General features: G+C 37.7%; 1 long non-coding RNA gene across 1 annotated transcript; it reads left to right on the top strand.

Annotated features, from left to right (window-relative positions):
* The first annotated feature begins 13,588 nt into the window (after positions 1-13,588).
* On the top strand, positions 13,589-19,718 carry LOC122837018. The gene is made up of 3 exons (XR_006371680.1): positions 13,589-13,629; positions 19,183-19,390; positions 19,457-19,718. It is a non-coding gene; the product is annotated as an uncharacterized LOC122837018 (long non-coding RNA).
* The last annotated feature ends 467 nt before the right edge of the window (positions 19,719-20,185 follow it).

The raw sequence follows: 20,185 nt of genomic DNA, 5'->3' as shown, positions 1-20,185 counted from the left end.
TAAATTCACCTTGAATATATTTCAAAACAAAGACATTTTGAAACAACTCTCCAGCTTCCATTGTCCATCTCAAACATTTTGAAAACTTGAAGCATTTTTGATTTACTTGCTCAAAATTTGGTTTTGGACATCATCTAGAAATAAGCAATGCACACGCGATGAACAGTTTTTTGAGAGTTACAAAATACACGGCATGCAAACCATATACTTCCCAACATTCATTGAAATAGATTTAAAGTTACTCTAAAACATTTTGTCACTATACTTACTGATGCATGTAGCTTCTGTGAACACCACAGCTTTTCCTTGTTTCTGCTTTTTCAGAACATTCCTGTTATTCGACAGCATGCAGCAAGGTTTCGCTGCAAGCCTCTCACCCGCAGCATGTTAACTCGGTCAGTAATGAACAGATTAAACTTGAGAGGTCATGACTCACCATTTAAATGTTGACTTTCAGCCACGTGAAAGTCTTGTGCATAAAAATTACATCTGATTTATGCAAACTGATGACTTCAAGAAGTAAACTTTCTTAGGAAAATGCTTTATGAAATCCATTTAGACCACGCCTGCTTCATTTCCAATTCAGTTTAATCTTTTGGTAATTGCAGACTTGTTTGTTTTTCAAAAATTTATTTTTTTAAAGCGAGACCTGGCCAAGAATTACAACAGCAGAAAACTATGTAAAAATAATCATTTTTCACTTTCAAACACTTTGGGCCTGACCTTGTAAATGATTGTGCATATCAAAAATTTTTGACATCATGCAAACCTGATCTAAAGTCAACATAAAAACAAAAAAATTTAGTGCTTGTTAAATTTAGTGCAGGCACAATAAATTTAGGATGTCTGCCTTCATGAGTACGCAGAACATGTGATGATCAGAAAGTGTAAAATATTGGGACTAGAATATGCAAATGTAATGATTTACATTTGCAATGCAATTTATTAAACCTGAAATCTATTGCTGGGTAATGCTTTTGCATTTACTTTTAGTACAATTGACTAACTGGTGTAAACTGGCACGCAAGCATTTCTGCGGTCACTGTGGTAAGCAGGGGGTAGAAGACATTGCTTTTCACATATTTGAAACATTTAAAGAATGTGAAACAAATGTTATGAAGTTAAATATACTGGATTAAATACTATTTTGGTCTTCAGATAAAAATCTATAGGCATTTGATTTGACCACACAAGAGGAATGTATGGCATTTTATTGCTGGCAAAGATGTTGTGGCCACACTCCCAAAAAGGTTGTTTGCAGCTCACAAAATATATGGTAAGCTTCATCAAGCTGGTGCATTACATACATCACAGCCAAAGAATAGAAAATCGTTAAAATAAAATCCAATCATTTAAAACTAAGCAATCTTTTTTCAGTAGCTAAGGTTTCCAGTTGCTCTGTTTGGAGCAAAGCGATGAGCAAGGAGCTTCTTTTTACCAAGCTCAAATTTAGTAAGTCATTTCTCTAAAACCTTCCTGGGAACTACTGCTGAATTTCCTTGTACTTCCTTGTAGCTTTCCTAAAACTTATAGGTTACCAGGTTTCTGGAATACATTAGGTGTTTTCTTGTTTTTATAATTTCTTTCTATTTGTTTGACTGACCACTCGAGGAAGGCTTCATTCACCCTGAGATTTTTATTTTACATAACCCCTTAATGGTTCCATAAATATTTGAAGGATGGTCTCATTGTATGCAATTAATTTGGTGTAGCCTTTGCAGAAACACAAGTAACCAAATGAAAGAAGTAATGAGCCTGTGAGAAAGGACAACAGGTCTCTACTCCTGTTTGTCAGGTAATATTGGTATTGGGTAGGTCCTCACAAACCTCATTTTGAGAGAAATATTTTTTGAATGCATCCCTGAGCTGTGACCCTGATCCTCGTATTTTTATAGCATTTTAAAAGCAATACTGGAAATTTCTTTTATAGATGAAAATGCATTAACATTTAATTGAAAGTGTACTAACATTCCTGGAGAGTTTGTGTGAATGTAACAGCATCACAAGACTGCGACAAGCAGGTACAAAGCTTAAAGGTCAACTTTGAATTGAACCCAACATCTGAAATGATTTTTATTTGTTTTTGCTTCTTTCTCCTATTGCATAACCACATATAATTAAAAATGTATTTGGTGTGTTTTCCTGCAGGAGAAATTGGTGTGTATCAGGAGAGGAATAACCCAATTAAAACCAGCTTGTGTAGAAAAGTTGCATAGGAAAGAGCTAAATCATCCACCGTCTATTCTTTGACTGAGGGTTCTCTATTTTCTTGTTTCTCCAGTCCAAATAAGGGCAGACCGGAAGTATGAAGATTGACTGTAATAGTCTGAACCAATTTATATTCGACAAGTTGACCAGTTCACCATTGTTCCAGTTGAGCAACCTGAGTACAGCTGGATGCACATAGAAAAGGTAATTAAGTGTGGCGAACACACACACGCCCACACGCATGCCTACACACACACACACACGCACACGCACACACACACACACATAGAGTATGTCTGTCTATCTATCTTCACAAGGATTTTTTTTCCCACTGAGTTCTTTTTTTGTTGTTGGAGAATTGTGCCTTACAATATGAGAAATACAAAAACACACTCTTCAGACTTTTTGTGGCATGTTGTTATGGTTGAAAAAAATCCCTCATTCTTTCAGTCACTCACTGCATTTGCTCACAAGATACAGTGATAAAAACTGTTTGCCTTTTTTAACTTTGAAGTTTCATCAAAAAATTATGAACAGAAAATAACCCCAAGTTAAGAGATCTGCAAAATAAAGTAAGTACGCCTAAAAAGCAATAAATACATACTTTTAGAGATTCATTAAGCACTGTGATGTACTTCAAGTGTCTATGTCTGTTTATTATAATGATATGTTAGGATGTGTGTGGATGTAATTGGATCAAAATGCACATCTGTGCGTGGCTCAGACTTCCACACACAGAATCCAAGCTCCTGAGGTCAAATGTGCCGTTTTCACAGTCAATGATGATTTGAGGAGCTATGTCTTTGGCTCCAAAGTCAGCACCACCGTCTATGAGCAAATTGTAAAGCACTTCAAGCTTTACTTCACTGACAAGCTTAAGGGAGATGTTGATTTTATTTTCCAGAAGGATTTGGCATCTGCTCAAACTGCCACAGGTTCCAGTGCCTGGTTTAATGACCATCTATCACTGTGCTTGACTGGCTAGCAAATTGGCCTGACATGAACTCCAGACAGATTTCAGGGTGTACAAGCAAGAACCAAGAATGTGGATGAGAGGAAGGCTGGTATTTAAGCAACCTAGAATTCTGTAACATTTTGCAGTGCTACATGCTATTCTCCATGTCATGCAACATTATCACAGTAATTACCGAGAAGCACCTGTGTGTATTTAAAGTTAGATGCAATTACTGACAAACATATTTACAAAACCAAAGAGGGAAAAGTTTGCATTTTAAATATGAAATGTTCAGCCTATGTTGATAGTCAGTGTTTTATGGGTTAGACAATGCATGTTAGTAACATAAATTACTGTGCAGAGAAACACAAGCTATCCAGATTTTTGTCCAGGGCAGAGTTTGAGAACAGCTAGAAGTCACTGTATGTAGAATTGGCTGTGCCTGCCGTTAGATCCCTGCTAACACGTTCACTAGACTGACAGCAACAACACTATTGATCCAGAGCCTTTTGTGCAACAAAGCACAGTTCAGACACCAATGACTTTCAAATAGTGTGTTTACCACTGCAGCTGGAAATGCAGAGAATTCTGTAGAAAGTCCTAAACACAAAACCGAAGTTGCAAATGTGGCTCCTTCTTCAAAACAAAAATCTGTTCATGGACAGGGAGTCCCATAAGTGACAATAGGCCCCTGTGCTCATCTGTTAGTTCATTAGCACATGTACTGATGAATTAGTGGCTGTGCTGTGCTCATGCAGGTGTGTTTGTGTGCTCATGCTTGCTTCAATGTGGATTGAACGGCTGGACTGCTGTTCACAAACATAATTAGCTCTTTAATCTGAGTCTCTGAGCAGAAACAGAAGTGATTTGAAAGGGCTTGGCGGCTCCCTGCTGCTGCTTTTTGCTGAGAGAATTAGTCGATTTCCAATTAGTCGATTCAAAAACTGTTGGACATTTAGATCGAATAAATATTCCAATATAGGAGGACACATTTCAGGGCTGTGAAGGGGATAAAACGAGGGACTCAGCTTTTGCTCCACTAATTTTGTGTCTTATCAGATTTAATACAAAGCAGTTGTGAAGCTTGATTTAATTTAAAATTTTCAATCAATGTCAATCTAAAACTATGTTGAACATGAATATTGTAACAGTGTGCAAAACAATTTTTAAAATGAAATGGAAATAGGAAATAAATGTATTGCCGACTGGAAATTTTCATTTTAGCTTGTCTGTTTAAAACAAATTAAACATTTGGGCATGCAAAGCACAAACACACACTCAATGCAAACACATGTATTGTGGTTTTAAATATTGGCATGTAATAAAACTTGCAGTATCCACCCATCCATCCATTAGGACATGCCTGGAAAACTCTTTTTAGCCATTTGTAGCTGTGATTTAGTTCATCTAGTTCTTACAATGAAAATCAGAAAAAGCTTGGCTTGATTTTTTTTTTTTATTCATAACTTCTGAGTCAATATTTTGTGGAGTTTAGTTAGCATGGTTACTAGCTGACTATTTGTAAAAGCAGCCCAGTCTCAGTCAGATTGGGTTGCAAGTACAGGCTGAAATGTTATATTTGGATATTTGGAACAGTTTTTTTTTTTTTTTGCAGTTTTACTGAAATAATCATACTTTTCCATTGTTTGCATAGTTATAAACAATGACAGTGTTTTAATCAAGCTGTATACTTGACAGTAATGATTTTAGGAAGGAAAACATGTGAGGCTGATGTGTCTCTGCTGGTCTTGCAAAAAGGTCTACTGGGCCTTTTTTTAATTTTACATTTTCTTTGACCTAATAGAGTTGATGTTGATGGGTTGATGTTTAGTTTATTTATATGATTTATTTTATTAACTCCACCTTGTGAGTTTGACCTGTTACCTCTCATTCTTCTGTATTAGAACCAGAGTTAAACATTGATTTAATCTTTTGATTACATTTGTTCGTTCTTCCTGTCTTGTTTAACAAACCAGAACATATTTTGCTCATTTTGTTCCTATTTATGTGTGTTTGCTACTTGACACCATTTACAGAGATGACATAAATAATTCAAACTAAATTGAATGAATTTACAGAAGGTGAAATAGTTTTTCCAGACGTGAAAGTGATCTCACAAAAGGACACAGAAGGACTTTGTTCACACAGCAGCAGATGAATTTTACTCCGGCCCACACGTTATCTGAACTCCTTCAACCAGAGAAGCTCTCATTTGTCTTCTCCTTTTTATTTGCCTGTCAGTAATTTGTTCCCAATTTTGTCCAAAGCAATCATACCATTACTTGTATTCCTATTAAAGCCCCCTGGCTCCTTCTGATCTGTTTCCCCCACACACTCACCCACAATTGGAAATGTGAAGCCTTTGGGAACAACAGGTGGGAGACCCTCAGAGATTTGTTGTCAGTGCAACTGACTAAGCACCAACTCTTTGGATCGCTATGTTTAATTTAAACTGTTTAAGTGGTCGTGCTGTTACCTTTTATGAAGTTTGCAGCCCTCCAAAAATGGGCATACTGTGAGAACCTAATAAGGATTTGGTTCTCCAGGTGTGATGAATAATGCAGGATGTTATCCTAAAAACTTTGAGTCTGCATGAATTCATGATTTTAAACTGTTTTAAAACCAGATCTGTGTTTCCTCTATGATATGGTTGAAAAAAATTATCCAGTTCCTATGACTTGCTGGAGTTGTATATATGTTTAAATATATCTAAACATATATATTTAAATTTAATCTTGAATTCTGCATGTATGACAACCATTGGGAAACCTAAAGCACCTAAAATACACAGAAGCAAAATGTAAACAAAATAATTTGAAAACATTTATAGAATCTGGTTTCTAAATGTCTTCTAATTGGACAGAAACTGAGAAATCAAGTTCGCCAAAGAAGTTATTTAAATAAAAAAGGAGGAAATACAAAATGGCCTGCTCTAACATTAGCATTTTAAAGTATTTCAGATCAGAGTTTAGCTGAAGGACATCATAATCATATTTACATAGCAGTTATTTGCTTTGGTTTTCCTAATTATAATTTGGTCCTCAGTATAATTTTATCCACTTCTGACCACCTTCTTAGAGCGTCTCCCATTTCACCATTTAGACTCCCAACCATTTATTCTTCCTCAGTTTGCCCAGTTACACAAATATTTTCACATCGGGAGCAATGATTTTCTCTAACGAGCAAAAGCAGGGAACCAGAGTTTGACAAAGGCCAGAGTTAAAGTTGATTGAGTGTCTGTAAGAGGACACTTCCAACCGGAGGCCTTCCCCCGTCTTTGCTGCAATGCTTAAACTTGCTTTGACTTTTCCCAAAGAAAGACCTTTTGAAGAATTTTTGAAAGTTTGCAAGTGTATTTCTGAGGCTAAATGTCTTCAAAAACACCAACTGTTCCCAGCAGGTGGCAAAAAGAAGAAGCCTAATCGTCACATAGATAATTTTTCAATTTTTTCACAATGATTGTAATGTCTGATTACTCAGTTACCGTTGTTACAAAACTCAGCATGATGCCTACCGCAGCCTGTAGCACAGCTTCTTTCCCCACATTTCTGAGCCACATATTTGTATATAAATGTTCCTGCACTTTTAACAAAGTTGTATTTACATCAATCAAAATTAATGAGTTGATTATAGACTGACAAAAAATGGAGTCAGAATTCTTCATCTCATAAGGTTTATTTTTGTTTTCAGTTTTGAAAATATTTGACAAAAGAAAAGTGGAAAAACTCCAAGGTATTTCAAAGTACTGTCACTCCTTGTCACAATTTGGTTCAAGTGAAGGAAGAAGGTCTTTTGGGAGGGGAAAATGATCTTTACCTTTGTTAGACAACAGCCAGGGCATGTCAGTTTGTAAAAGTACATATAAAAACAAATCACATATAAATAAGTACATATATAAACACATATATGTAAAATTACCCTCTTGTCAGATTTGAAGTGTCAATCTGTTGGGCCTCATCTTGGCCCAACAATATGAGGCCCAGTTCACATCATGATGACTACATTTCTGAATGTCACGCAGCCAAAGGTCTTTTAGAAAAAAGCTCAGCTGCTTGAATTTTTATTATTTCTCATCTCGTCTCTATAAACCTGGCTGATTCCTGGGGTTAGTAATATATATATATATATATATATATATATATATATATATACATATATAAAATAAATTCTAAATATCTGATACACATTCAGTTATATTCAACTTGTGCTTCTGTTAACTTTTGAATTACTTTAAACATCATTGTTGGACTCATTTCTGTGTTCATGCATTGAATTCACATTTTTAAATGTAATGGGTATAAAACATGATTGTCCTAAATTTTAAGATCGAAATTAACAATATTTCTCAAAAGAAAACCATATAAATAACATCTAGAAACATAAATTATGTTTTATGCAATTGTGAGGCAATTTATAACGTCATATTGTATGAGGTTTTACAGAAGAGAAACCACAGATGGTTAAAAGTGACAGAAGAAAACAGTTTTGTTTTTACTTCTCAACCATTGCCAGAACTAAATTTCAGATGTGGAAAAGAAAAATGATATACAAGATTCTAATGAGAGATGGATAATTTAACATTCGTCTTTTGTCATTCAAGGTTACATTCTATAGAGCTACATTTTTCAAAATTGTAATTTGAATGATGCCTGCATGTTCTCACATCTCCCACTAGTATCTTAGTTTGTACAAGGTTGTAAACATCTGATACCCATTCAGACATATAGCACAAGTTTGTGAATGAGTCTGTGTAATTAAAGTATGTGTTTGACATGTTTCTGATGGGAGGTAAGCTGTGGATAAACGAGATGTTTTCTGTTGTCAGTGTGGATCCCAGCGGCTCATTGGAGGCAGGCAGTCTTCATACTGCAGCTGGCAGTGTCTCTGTGTTGATCGATTCCCTCATAACAAAACATGAATCAACCTTTTTCACTGGATGTGTAAAGAAACTCCAGGAATTGCATGGTTGCCAAAGACTATTTGAAAACAACCTTTATTTCTGTTTTTCACTCATCTTGTTTGGTCTTTTCAAATGACTAATATATTTGCTTCTAGATTTGTCTGACTAACTACAGTAACAGTCAAGAAATTAAAATGGCTGATTATAGAAAATTCAATTTATTTCAGCAACTCAATTCATTAGGTGAAACACAAATTATAGATTAATTACCCACAGATTTTCAAGTCATTATTCCTATTAATTACGATGATTCTTCATTTAAAAACCAAGAGACTTAAGGTTAGAATGTTAGACTAACAAATGTGGACCTAATTAAAACATATGTTTAATACCTGCTTAAAGACTGATATTTTCAAAAGGTGCTTTAAATAGGACAAATTAGCCTCATTAAATTAAATTTTATGCATATTCTCATTTATTGAAAATGACTGTACACCAAGTCAGGGATATTCTTTCCCACATTTTACCCGTTGTGTTAACATATCTACTCAGAGGAAAGGAAAACAGAGTCAGATCGCACAACAATGAGATCTATAACAGACCAAAGTAAGATTCAAGTTGGCTTCTTATTACCAAAAGATAATATATATATATATATATATATATATATATATATATATATATATATATATATATATATATAAAAAACACAGAACCTTTTGCTAAAAATGACATAAGCCATTATTTTAGTAAGGTGACAAATTGAAACCAATGAACACCTTAGAGCCAGAGTAAACAGTCACCCTACTTTGAAACAAAAATTAATATATTGCACTATTCTAACCTGTCTTTTTAAAGCATCTACATATTTTGTGTTCTTACATCTTACATACAGATGTGTGCATATTTGTCTATCATTCTATGTAACTTTCTAAATATATTTAATGTCTGCATGCTGTGAGAGTGTGAAACTGATGTCAAATTCCTTGTTTATGTGCAACAACATGGCCAATAAATTCTAACTGATTATAATGAATATGGTTTTAAGTCGTCAAAGAAGACATCGCATCCCTTTTCAAGGGAGCATCAGCTGTCCGTCTGTCCAGTTGGCTGTCGTGTCATTTCATATGCTGAGCTGATGTGAAATGAGGAGTGTGGGAATGAGTTTTTAATATGAAGTGCTAATACTGTTTAATGTCAGTGCTGAGCATCTTACTGGAACAAGACTTGGCTGTTCTTCAAAGTAAATTTGGCATCATATAATTCCAAAGAGTCTGGGTAAATAGCAGCCTGGGGCTTTGTTTTCTCAATTTCCATCAAAGCTCATCTAGTTTTTCTGAGATTATTATTTTTTTTTCCTATTTGCATAATGTTTCTGTAAAACTTTAATACATGTAGATAATGAGAAAGGATGCGTCAAAAAATGTCTTCTTTTTTTATGACATTAGAACTATGTTAATCATAATGGACTGAGCTTCAGTGAATCTATGGTTATATGAAGGGTGTTTTAACACTAGAACTACCAGGGATTTCAACCTCCTCCTAGAAGTCCCGAAAGAGGGTCAAAAGACCCTGAGTCCAAACTGACGACTCTGATGGCTCAAATTAGCATCCCCTCTTCAAATGTAAATATGGCCATTGCCTGAGGAATCAGGAGGGGGGGAGGAGAGCCGTCAGGCCAGAAGGTAGGAGTGTGAATAGTCCATGTTGGGGGTGGGTGCGATCTATGATGGAGGCAGCTCTACAGTAGACTTTCCTGTTGGTAATGCTCTTCAGAGAGTGTTGGGTAGTTTTGAAGCATACATGAAGTGTTTTTGGAGAGATGTGACCTTTTGCAGCTGATTCATGATGTTGTGCTGCATTAGGTCATTTTGCCAAATGTACATATAGTTTGCAAAACATACAATCTGTTTCAAGAAATATGCAAAGGTTTTTCTAAAAGAAATTAGTAATGTTTTTCTTTTAAATAAAGCTAAGTGGATTTAAAATGGGGCTGCACAGTGGTGCAGTTGGTAGAGCTGTTGCCTTGCAGCAAGAAGGTCCTGGGTTCGATTCCCGGCCTGGGGTCTTTCTGCATGCAGTTTGCATGTTCTCCCTGTGCATGGTGGGTTCTCTCCGGGTTCTCCGGCTTCCTCCCACAGTCCAAAAACATGACTGTGAGGTTTATTGGTCTCTAAATTCTCCCTAGGTGTGAGTGTGTGTGTGAATGGTTGTATGTCCTGTATGTCTCTGTGTTGCCCTGTGACAGACTGGCGACCTGTACAGGGTGAACCCGCCTCTCGCCCGGAACGCAGCTGGAGAGAAACCAGCAACCCTCCCGACCCCATTAGGGACGAAGGGTGTAAGAAAATGGATGGATGGATGGATGGGTTTAAAATGACAGTTTAGAAATAAACTAACCAAATTAATTTTGTTGATCCACCTCAAAAAAATCATGCAAAAAGTGTAAGCAAAAGAGATCTGGGAGACTTTGCACATGCAAATTTGCATGCAGCCTTTTGTGCCGTGGAGGATAAATGGGTGACTGCTTCACCTATTTAGTTCACAAGAAACAAAATGCAGAAGAGGTTCACCACTGAGAAGGCATTGGAACTGATTCTGAGCAGATTGTGATTCAGATGGAGAAGACATAGACTTTCAACCGGATTCGGACTCTGAGCTGTCTTCAGGTTAGATTTCTCAACCTACCTATTTTATTTTCCTGACTATTTTTTATTTAGAACCAATCAAAAGGTTAATTTGAAATTGTTTATCTTGCAGATGAGGAGACTCTCCCTCTACCAAAAAAGAGAGCTTGTTTGGGAGTGAGCTGTCAGAGACCATGAAAATGGCACAGTGTGGCGTGAAGAACAAGTGGGGACACATCTCCATTTCACTCCAATAGAACCGTACGCCACAGATGGAGAGCCAAGCGCTAAGGCCAGAGAAAGTATCTGAGTCGCCTTCAGAGCTTCCTCTGTTTTATCACTCTTGACATGCTTCAGAGCATTCAAGAATGGACTACTCAACATGCACGTCACACGGAGCAGCTGGATTGGTTCATGGATCTCCCGGAACTAATGGCATTTATTTCAGTCATTATCTTGTGGGGGGTGACCAAGGTTCCATCACTATGTGACAGCTGGTCAGCAAACCTGGCAAACCCAAGGATCATTGCAACTATGGCCCAAAAACGCTTCCAAGACATCATGCGACACCTACGCTTTCATGACATGTTTACACGCAGCGAGCGGAGACCGATAAGTTTGTTGCAATCTCCGATGTTTGGGGATCGTTTGTCACTAACTGCATCGCATCCTACAACCCTGGTCGACACATCACTATTGATGAACAGCTTTTTCCATCAAAGACTCGCTGATGTTTTCTGCAATACATTGCAACAAAACCGGACAAGTTTGGCATCAAGTTTTGGGTGGCTTATGCACTTGAAATAAAAGTACATCTGTAATGTCTTCCCATATCTTGGAAAGGACCCCAGTCGTCCCAGCAGGGAGAGACTGTCCGAGACTGTAGTGATGAGGCTGATGGAACCGTTCATGGACAAGGGCAGAACTGTAACCACGGACAATTTCTTTACATCACTGTCACTTGCACAACGACTGCTTAGCCGGAAAACCACTATCCTCGGCAAAGTCAACAAGAGATGTCGGGAAATTCCTCAATCCGCTAGACAGATGGATCGCACTGAATTCACCACTCAGGTGTTTTCAACCACTGGTGCCACGCTGGCAGTGTATGTGCCCAAACGGAAGAAGGCTGTTTACGTTCTCAGCAGCATGCACAGCGTGGTTGAGACTGAGGATACCACCAAAAGGAAGCCAAACACGGTCACACAATACAACAAAACAAAGTGCGGTGTGGATGTGATGGACCAAATGGTGCGGGAGTACAGCGTGCGTGCAGGAACACGGAGATGCCCAGTTGCAGTGTTCTATAACATGATTGACATGGCAGCACTGAATGCACATGTGCTTTATTAGGCATGCATTGGGGTGCAGAAGAGACGGGTGGACTTCCTGGTTGAGCTTGCAAAAGAGTTGGGTAACTCTCATGTGAGTGGGAAGAAGGCACACAAGGAGAAACTGCTTCGGCAACAACCTTCCACACCCAGCTCAGGCAAAAGGGCGAAGTGTCAGGTCAACCATCGATGCAGGAACAATTGTACAACTGTGAGATGCGTTGAATGCTACAAATACACATGTGGCAAATGCACTAGGGTCATACCCTGGCAGTGCCAGGTATGTTCCGACAGTGCAGACTGCGTGCTGAAATGCCAGTCACACAAGGACATGCCACTCACACACACAGCCCCCCACTGTGCCTAATGTAAATATGTGTGGAATTGTTTTATTTCTTGTATTTTTTGTATCGTTTTTAATGGCAAAAATAAAAAGCATTTAAACAAATAACAGTTGTTCTTTTGTATATTTCTCATGCTGGAATTTCAGTCCTCTTGACTTAGACACAAATACTTCTGGTCATTGCTCACAGCTGTACCTGGCTGTAAAATTTCTAATTCTCCATTTAAAATATTAAAATTAATTCATTGTGGTTTTTTGCTAAAATAAAACTAAGCTAAATATAATATATATAATCTTTATATTATAAAATACAATATACTGAATAGAACTAACTAGACAGTTAGTTGGGAGTTAAGCTTTCCCTCTTCCTTTGGTGCGCCAGTAATGGCCTTATTTACAGAACAAAAGCGCCTGTTCACACCTCCTTTTAGGATGCTAATTAGAATCCATCAGGTCATTTGACCCCTCTCTGGGTTCCAAAGGTAGAAATGTCAAATGACCCTTCTCTGGTAGTTCTAGTTGAACTTGTAGATGAGAATACCCACAAACCGTGACAATACATTCAGATTACATTTAGGTACACATAATTAAGGAAACTCGTATGTATAATACATTTTTTTTACTCATTTATATAGATCATTTTAATACTTTTTTCTCCCTCTCCATATCTGAGAGGGCGGCGTCCCAGCATCCCCTATAGATCAGCTGCCACTGGTTACAATGTTGATTGGGTGGGGATGTTGTAGAAGTAAATTTAAAATACAAGTATACACCAACTTCTAAGCCGCTGCAGAGTTGTGCTTAATCAGCATATTCTTGTGAGGCGAGGCTCAAGGCTGACTCAAGTCAAACACAGTGCTGACTAAGAGCTATCAGATGGAGAAACATGCAGAAAGATTCAGTTTTGAAGTTGAGACTGACATTTTCAGTTTTTATTGCAATGCATCTTAGAGGTAACTGACCAACAGTGTGAGTTTGGTTCTGGAAGTAGCCTGGAGAAAAAAAATAATCTAAAAAAAGCAGGCAATCAATTTGTTTATGGCAGGGGTGGGCACTCCTGGTCCTCGAGGGCTGCAACTTTTAGATGTATCTCTGCTTCAACACACCTGAGTCAAATAATGAGGTTATTAGCAGGACTCTGGAGAACCTGACTGCACTTAGGAGATGATTTAGCTATTGGATTCCGGTGTGTTGGACCAGGGAGACATCTAAGAGTTGCAGGACATCAGCCCTCGAGGACCAGGAGTGCCCACCCCTGGTTTATGGTATGACACACTACACAGAAAATGGTGACATTCACTGACAACCACATGAGCATGAGGAGAGTGAAGGCTCTCTGAAAGCAAAGGCAGTCACACTTCAATGAAGATCTCTAAGCTCTGACATTTAACAGAAGTGACTCACAGTGCTAAATTCATTGCATGCCAACATGCTGCTTCCAACCAGACATTATTTCAGAGGACAAAGGGAGTTTGAGGGTCTTGAATGTCTCTCTGAGCAGGGCAGCTTGGAGGTCAGGTGTCAATCACTGAGCTGTGAACCATCAAGTGTCTGTTTGATTGTTGTCCTTTCAGTTAAAGTGACTTGTGAACCTTCTCAGACAGGGTCTCGCACACACACAATTCACAAAATACATTTACACTTCTACTGGGTAAAAAACCTCGATGCTCCTAAATGTCAGCCTCTTGGGGTAAAAAACAACCTTTGTATACAGTGCTCTCCAAATGTATTGGCTCCCCTGGTAAAGATGAGGGAAATACCTCACAAAAATCTCACAAGAATTTAAAAAAGGCCAACCATTTTTGTGTTTGTTCACAGGGGTGACACATTCAAATATTAAAAAAATAACTGATTCATTTGAATCAGGTGTAATGGAGCAGGGATACATCTAAAACTTGCTGGACAGTAAATATATGTCCAGCATGGCCTCTGAGGAGCAGAGTTGAGGATCTCTGCTTTAAGGTGTCATAGAGGAACTTTGTGTGTTAAAGCACAATGAACTTTGGAGTTTATACGTTTCATAAATTTTGAAATGTTTTTGATTATCATACTATTTTCAACTTTTCATTAATTCAGAATTTGTATAAATTCTAAAACACACTAGAAACAGATCTGAAAACTGTGGTGTTTGTTTTCTATTCCCTAATATATACACAATAAATCCCTTTAAAGAAAAGAGCTTTCACTATATTTTTAGCAGTTGTGCTCTAATCTTATGTAAATAAGGTATTTTTAATGACTGCATCAGATAATTGACATTGTGAACTGCCTCAGTAATATTAAACCAAATCAGTGCATGGAGATTTTTCCTGGCATATTTCTGTCTGTTCTGACCACATGCTAAATATTTCTGACACCCTGAGAAGAAAGCAACATTTTGAACTGTTTCTCAGCTGTTCAATGTGCTGTGTGGCTTCTCCTTTAAGCGTTATGTTACCTTTTACCCTCAGTTTTTTACGTGTTCCAGTGAAATTTTAGCATGCATCATTTGACAGAGAAACAGATTTTATAAAGGGTAAAAAGTTGCATCTGATATGTCTAGTGACCTGAGAGACCAGGGTGGGTCAGATTTAAGCTAACGTGACAGCAAACATCTGCTACAGTCTCTGTCTTGAAGCAAAACTGGATTGCTGCCATGTCCAAATATTCTCCTCAGTATGTGACATTTTTTGCGGAAAGAAACTGGCTCACAGGTCATACATTTCAAGGTGAAACAGCCTCTGTCATTTCTGAAATGTTTTCAACCATATGAATCCTTTTGAGCATAGTTTCTTGGGTGCACAAGGCCAAGCCTAATCAGGCACACTAATTATTGACTCATTACATCATTTGGATTTAATGAACCAAGTCTGATGTGGTGGACATTGTCAACAGGCTTCAAATCACATGGTGCTGTGGTAGTCAAATCCCTTCTGCAGGTGCGTCATGTAAACAAATAGTTGATGTTTGGTTCCCAAATGGATGTGTTTAACTTTTAAAATGGTCTGATATAAAAAAGAAGCTTCAGTAAATGTTCAAACTGCACATTTATTCCTTTGCAAAAAAGTGTAACTCCTTAAAGAATTTTGAAATGTTTGACTCGTATACAACTGTAAATCACACATTTAAAATTCTGTATTTTGTTTCTCCAACTCTTTTCTCTGAAGTGCCTTAAAAGAGTTGTTTTTCTTCAGTTCTAATAATTTCAACCTTTACTGAAAAGTTAAACAAAGTTCAGTCTGCCTTCTCTGTTTTTCTCTGACTTGTTTCTTTCCCTACCAAGATAACTTACGTTCTCTATCAACTTCTGCAATTTTCTGCATTTAACTGTGGTTTTATCGAATGATCTGGAATCACTGAGAACTGCTGGGCTAAACAGCAACACACACTCAAAGTTGTTCAAATAGGTCAATTATTTACATAGAAGATGTATTTGTCACTGAGGAAATAAGTAGAGCTTTGAGCTCAATCTGTGAGGATTCACACTAATTCCTGTTTATGTATTTGCCTTGTCAAAAGAAATGCGATACACTGTTGGCCACAATCTAAGGGCTTTTCGCAGCTTACTGTACAACAGAAAGAAATTGGCTCCCCCACAGAAAGCATGGTTAAAAAAAAGGCAGAGTCGGCTGTACAGAAAGTTTTGGTTACAAAGCAACAAACCCATTAAAAAAGGAAAAATGAGTAATGCAAATGAGTTTCTATAAACATTTTGAAAGAGGTTTAAAGAAGACAGAAGAAGCAAAGATGTTGAAAAAATGATAACTGCTGTGGAATTGTGTGGATACAAAGGGATAGGATTCAGAAGGGGGATGAACAAATCCAACCAGTAGATTACTGGTTCCTGAACTCTTAGGGCTCTGGACATGATGCCCAGGTAGACTCAGAAATCCAACCCTGCTTTTAAATAGTCTCTTCACGGCTTGCCTACTGGTCTTAGTGTGTGTTCACACAGTGACTAATACTGTGAAACTGGCAGAAGTAATTGACTTTCTATTGAAAAGAGTGACTAAAATAATGGAAACAAATTTATTTCAAGTGGGTAACATAAGGGTGTCATGAACCTTTATAAATATGATGTATATCATGAACATTAATGACACCTAATGATCATGACTGTTGTCATTAAGTGCCACTGGGGTTTTGTAACATCTGTATCCTAAATATCATCAACTTTTACATTACAAAATTTTGTGTGACTATAGGATAATTTTAGGATTAATTTTGAAACACCAAAAATCACAATTACAATGTAAATGTGGCCCTCCTCATAAAAACAACAAAGCTTACAAAGTAAATCCTCACATTTACAAAACAATTTAGTAACAAAAGAAAATAAATTACTGCTTTGAAAGAAAAAAATATATGAAGAATGTAAAAAATGTAATGCTGCAAAAATGAAACTTGAATAAAAGCTAAATATATTTTCATTTTGAACATTGTTTATTTTTGCAAGTATTTCCATAATTTTGAATTTCAGCTTATGTTTCACGTTTTGTTTGTAGCTAGCTTGCAAGGAAGCCAGGTTTTGGATAATGGCAAGGGCTTTTTAGCCTAGCACGTTGTCTTCTAATTTTAGTATGTTCTTACATTTTTCTTTAAACTGGCAGGATTTATGAATCATTGAACCAGTATGGAGAGATTAACAAACCTCGAACCATTGCTGGGGATTCAGAGGCTAAGTGTGAGGTGGATATTTTCAAATTATCCACATTACTGACTGTGTTTAATGAAGCAAAGCCACCAGGCTATTTCAGACGGTCCAATTCAAATATGCTGCTGCACATGACACCCTTTTAATCATGAAGGTGCACTTAAGCCTCAAGTACTCTCCTTATTCTTTTTCTGCATGCCTGCACATGCCCAAATCTAGTACTGCTCATTGTCATGGCTCCTGTTATGACTGCCAGTGTTTCAAAAGCCTTACTTAGCATTCGGTGCTCCTTATTTTCCACGTCTATCTTCTTTCTTGGAGGCAAATCAGAAGTGTCTCTGTACATCCTGCTGAGCTAATCTTGATGTTTTCTTCTGCAGAGCAACAAGATCTGGGTCTGTCAGATGTCTCATGAGGCACAATTGCAAACATGTCTGAGTGGGGCTGTTGGGGTTCACATGCTCATTTTAGAACTCTGAATAAGTTTCAGTACAATAAAAAACTATTACCCATGCAAACTTCACATACAGTTCCACATTTACTTGAATGCTATATAAATAGTTAGTAGCAGTGAGTGCTGCAAAGCTTAATCAAGTTCCCAGCACTGGTTACCCCATTTCTAACTTTATAAACGGATGGCAAAATTACAATACTTCTTTCTGATGTTCAGAATCCAAAATCCCTAATTGCACAGACTGAAAATTGAAACAATGCCTGGACTGATTGTGATTAATCCAGTTTGTGGTTCCTAATCACATAATTCAGCTAAATTGACACAAAATTCTACAGCCCACCAAGTCTTTCTTTCTATCTCCCTGTGGTCTGGATGATCTTAGCGTGACATTTTCAAAGTTTTTCTAAAGAGGATTCCAGCCCACATGTCAGTCATAGAAATCCTCTCCGACAACTCCATTTGTTTTGCAAACTACTAGAAATAACATAATTGTCTCCAGTAATAAAGGATGGTTAGTCATTTGGCTGCCCTAAAAACAAGTGCTTTGTGGTAACCCTCCTTTCAACCCCCTCCCAATGAACTATAACTAACCCTACAAAGTTCTATGAGAATAAAACCTATTTTTGTGCTGTTTCCACATGAATTTATTTCATGCAAACCAGTGAAATCATCAAAAAGATCAGAGGCAACTTACCCTTACAGTCATGACACTTAGATTTGTCCGAAGGTTCAATTATCCAAACATCCTCAGTCTGCAGACTCCAAAACCTTAATTTTGTTTTTAAATGTGGAGCTAATCTGAGCTTGGTAGGTCAAACAATGATGGTCCTGAGACTTTGGCTTTAACCATTGCCAACACTCAAAGACAAATACTCAAAGCCCATATAAATCTCTTTAGCAAAATCAGTCTGCTAAATGGATTGATGGAGGAATATCAAGATTTCCACAGATAATAGCTCAACCAGCAACAATTGAGCTTTGTGACAAACTTATTTTGATGTACTCAAAACTAATTAAAACTCAAAATGTTAGATTAGTTCTTAGAAACAAAAAAGACTGTTGTCATCTCCTTTTGTTTGGAGATTGATTGGCCCTTTTCTGCAACTTGTCAACTTTTCTTTATGTAGTTTCTGCAAATTAAAATTAGGATTGTTTAAATTCCCTGAGGAGTCTATTATCATCCCCGTATAATTTACTATTAATACCGACTGTGAAAAACAATCGACGTTGGCCTCCATGTGGTAATCATAAGTAGGACAAGTGGCACAATGTTTTTCTTGCAGACCCCTACCTGAGCCTGATAATTGGTGTTGGGTGTTAAGATTAGACATCTAACGCTGATGTCAGCAGCAATTAAACAGGCATTTATTCATATCCAGATATACTCATCTATAAAATGTTCCTCATCTATAAAATGTCAGTATTATCTTGACATGTTCTGCAGGTTTTTAATGTGGTAAAGCTATTTTTCTTGGGCTGACATTAAGCTGTGATTTCCTATGGGGAAAAAGCAGACAAGATGTCAGGGTTCCTGTGTGTGTGAGAATGTGAGTGATGCATCCTCATCAGAGCACTGGGAATAAAAGAGCGGCAGAGTTTTCGCTCAGTGCTGGATTATTAACATTTACCGGTAGTCTCTCTGGCCTCCTCTTGTAGTTACCTGTAACAAGCTGTTTACTATTTTCTGTGCATTTGCCAGAAGTTTTATAGTCCTTGTGTTTGTGCCTCTAGGTTTTCTCATTGGATTTCCACAAAGAATCAGATCCGCTGTTTCTCCTACTGCCAGTTACCTGCTCTGCCGTTCATCATTCCTCCATCCTGCTTCATCAGACCCCTGGTTCCACCCTCCTCACACTAATCTGAGGCTTCACCATCAACCATTCTCCACACAGGACCCTGGCCATCTTTTCCTCCACACCTCACTCTAAATCATTTTAAAGTAAGCTCTCTTTTACTTCTTCCCTGATCAATTATTTCTGGCCATCATTAATTCCACTCATTCCAGACGCCACCGATCTCATGACCCTTTCCATCCTCCTGAAGGATCAAGATCTGTTAGTTGTTTATTTCTTTAAAAATAAAACCAATTCCTTATTTGGACTCTGTTGATTCTGCATGTGGGTCAGGAGGTTAAATCTGACCCACATCCTACATCCTACAGTTTAAGATGTTTTGAAATGGGTGTGCTGTGGTGCCCTAGGGGATAGCGTGACCCATGTTCGGAGGTCTTGAGTCCTCGACGCGGCTGTCGCAGGTTCGAATCCCGGACCCGGCAACATTTGCCGCATGTCTTTCCCCCTCTCTCTCCCCTTTCCCTGTCAGGTTACTGTCATATAAGGGACACTAGAGCCCACAAAAGACCCCGTGGAGGGGAAACAAAAACGCTTTTCTCCTTTTTTGAGCCACACTATTTTATTCACTTGTTCATTTTCTAGTTCTCTAATTGTAATGGTACATTACCTTTACTCGTGCTCTTCCCTGCCAAAAAAAGAGGAGCTGAGGAGGACTGTTTTTTCATGCCATTGCTAAGATTGGGAGGAAGTATGGTTTGGCACACAGCTTGTGTTATTTCAGTAGAATAAGCAGTGGCATTTTTTGTGGATTTGTGTACTTGGTAGTTATGTAAGAGATGATGTATGAAGAGTGAACTGCAGTGACGACATGTCAGGAAATAGGAATAAATAGGAGCATCTGTATGGCAGTATATTACACTAATAAAATATGTTTGAGCCCA

The sequence above is a fragment of the Gambusia affinis genome, linkage group LG09 (genome assembly GCF_019740435.1).
Source record: "Gambusia affinis linkage group LG09, SWU_Gaff_1.0, whole genome shotgun sequence".
Lineage (NCBI taxonomy): Eukaryota > Metazoa > Chordata > Actinopteri > Cyprinodontiformes > Poeciliidae > Gambusia > Gambusia affinis.
Note: the sequence above shows the minus strand (reverse complement) of the source record. Positions and strands in the feature narration are given on the sequence as shown.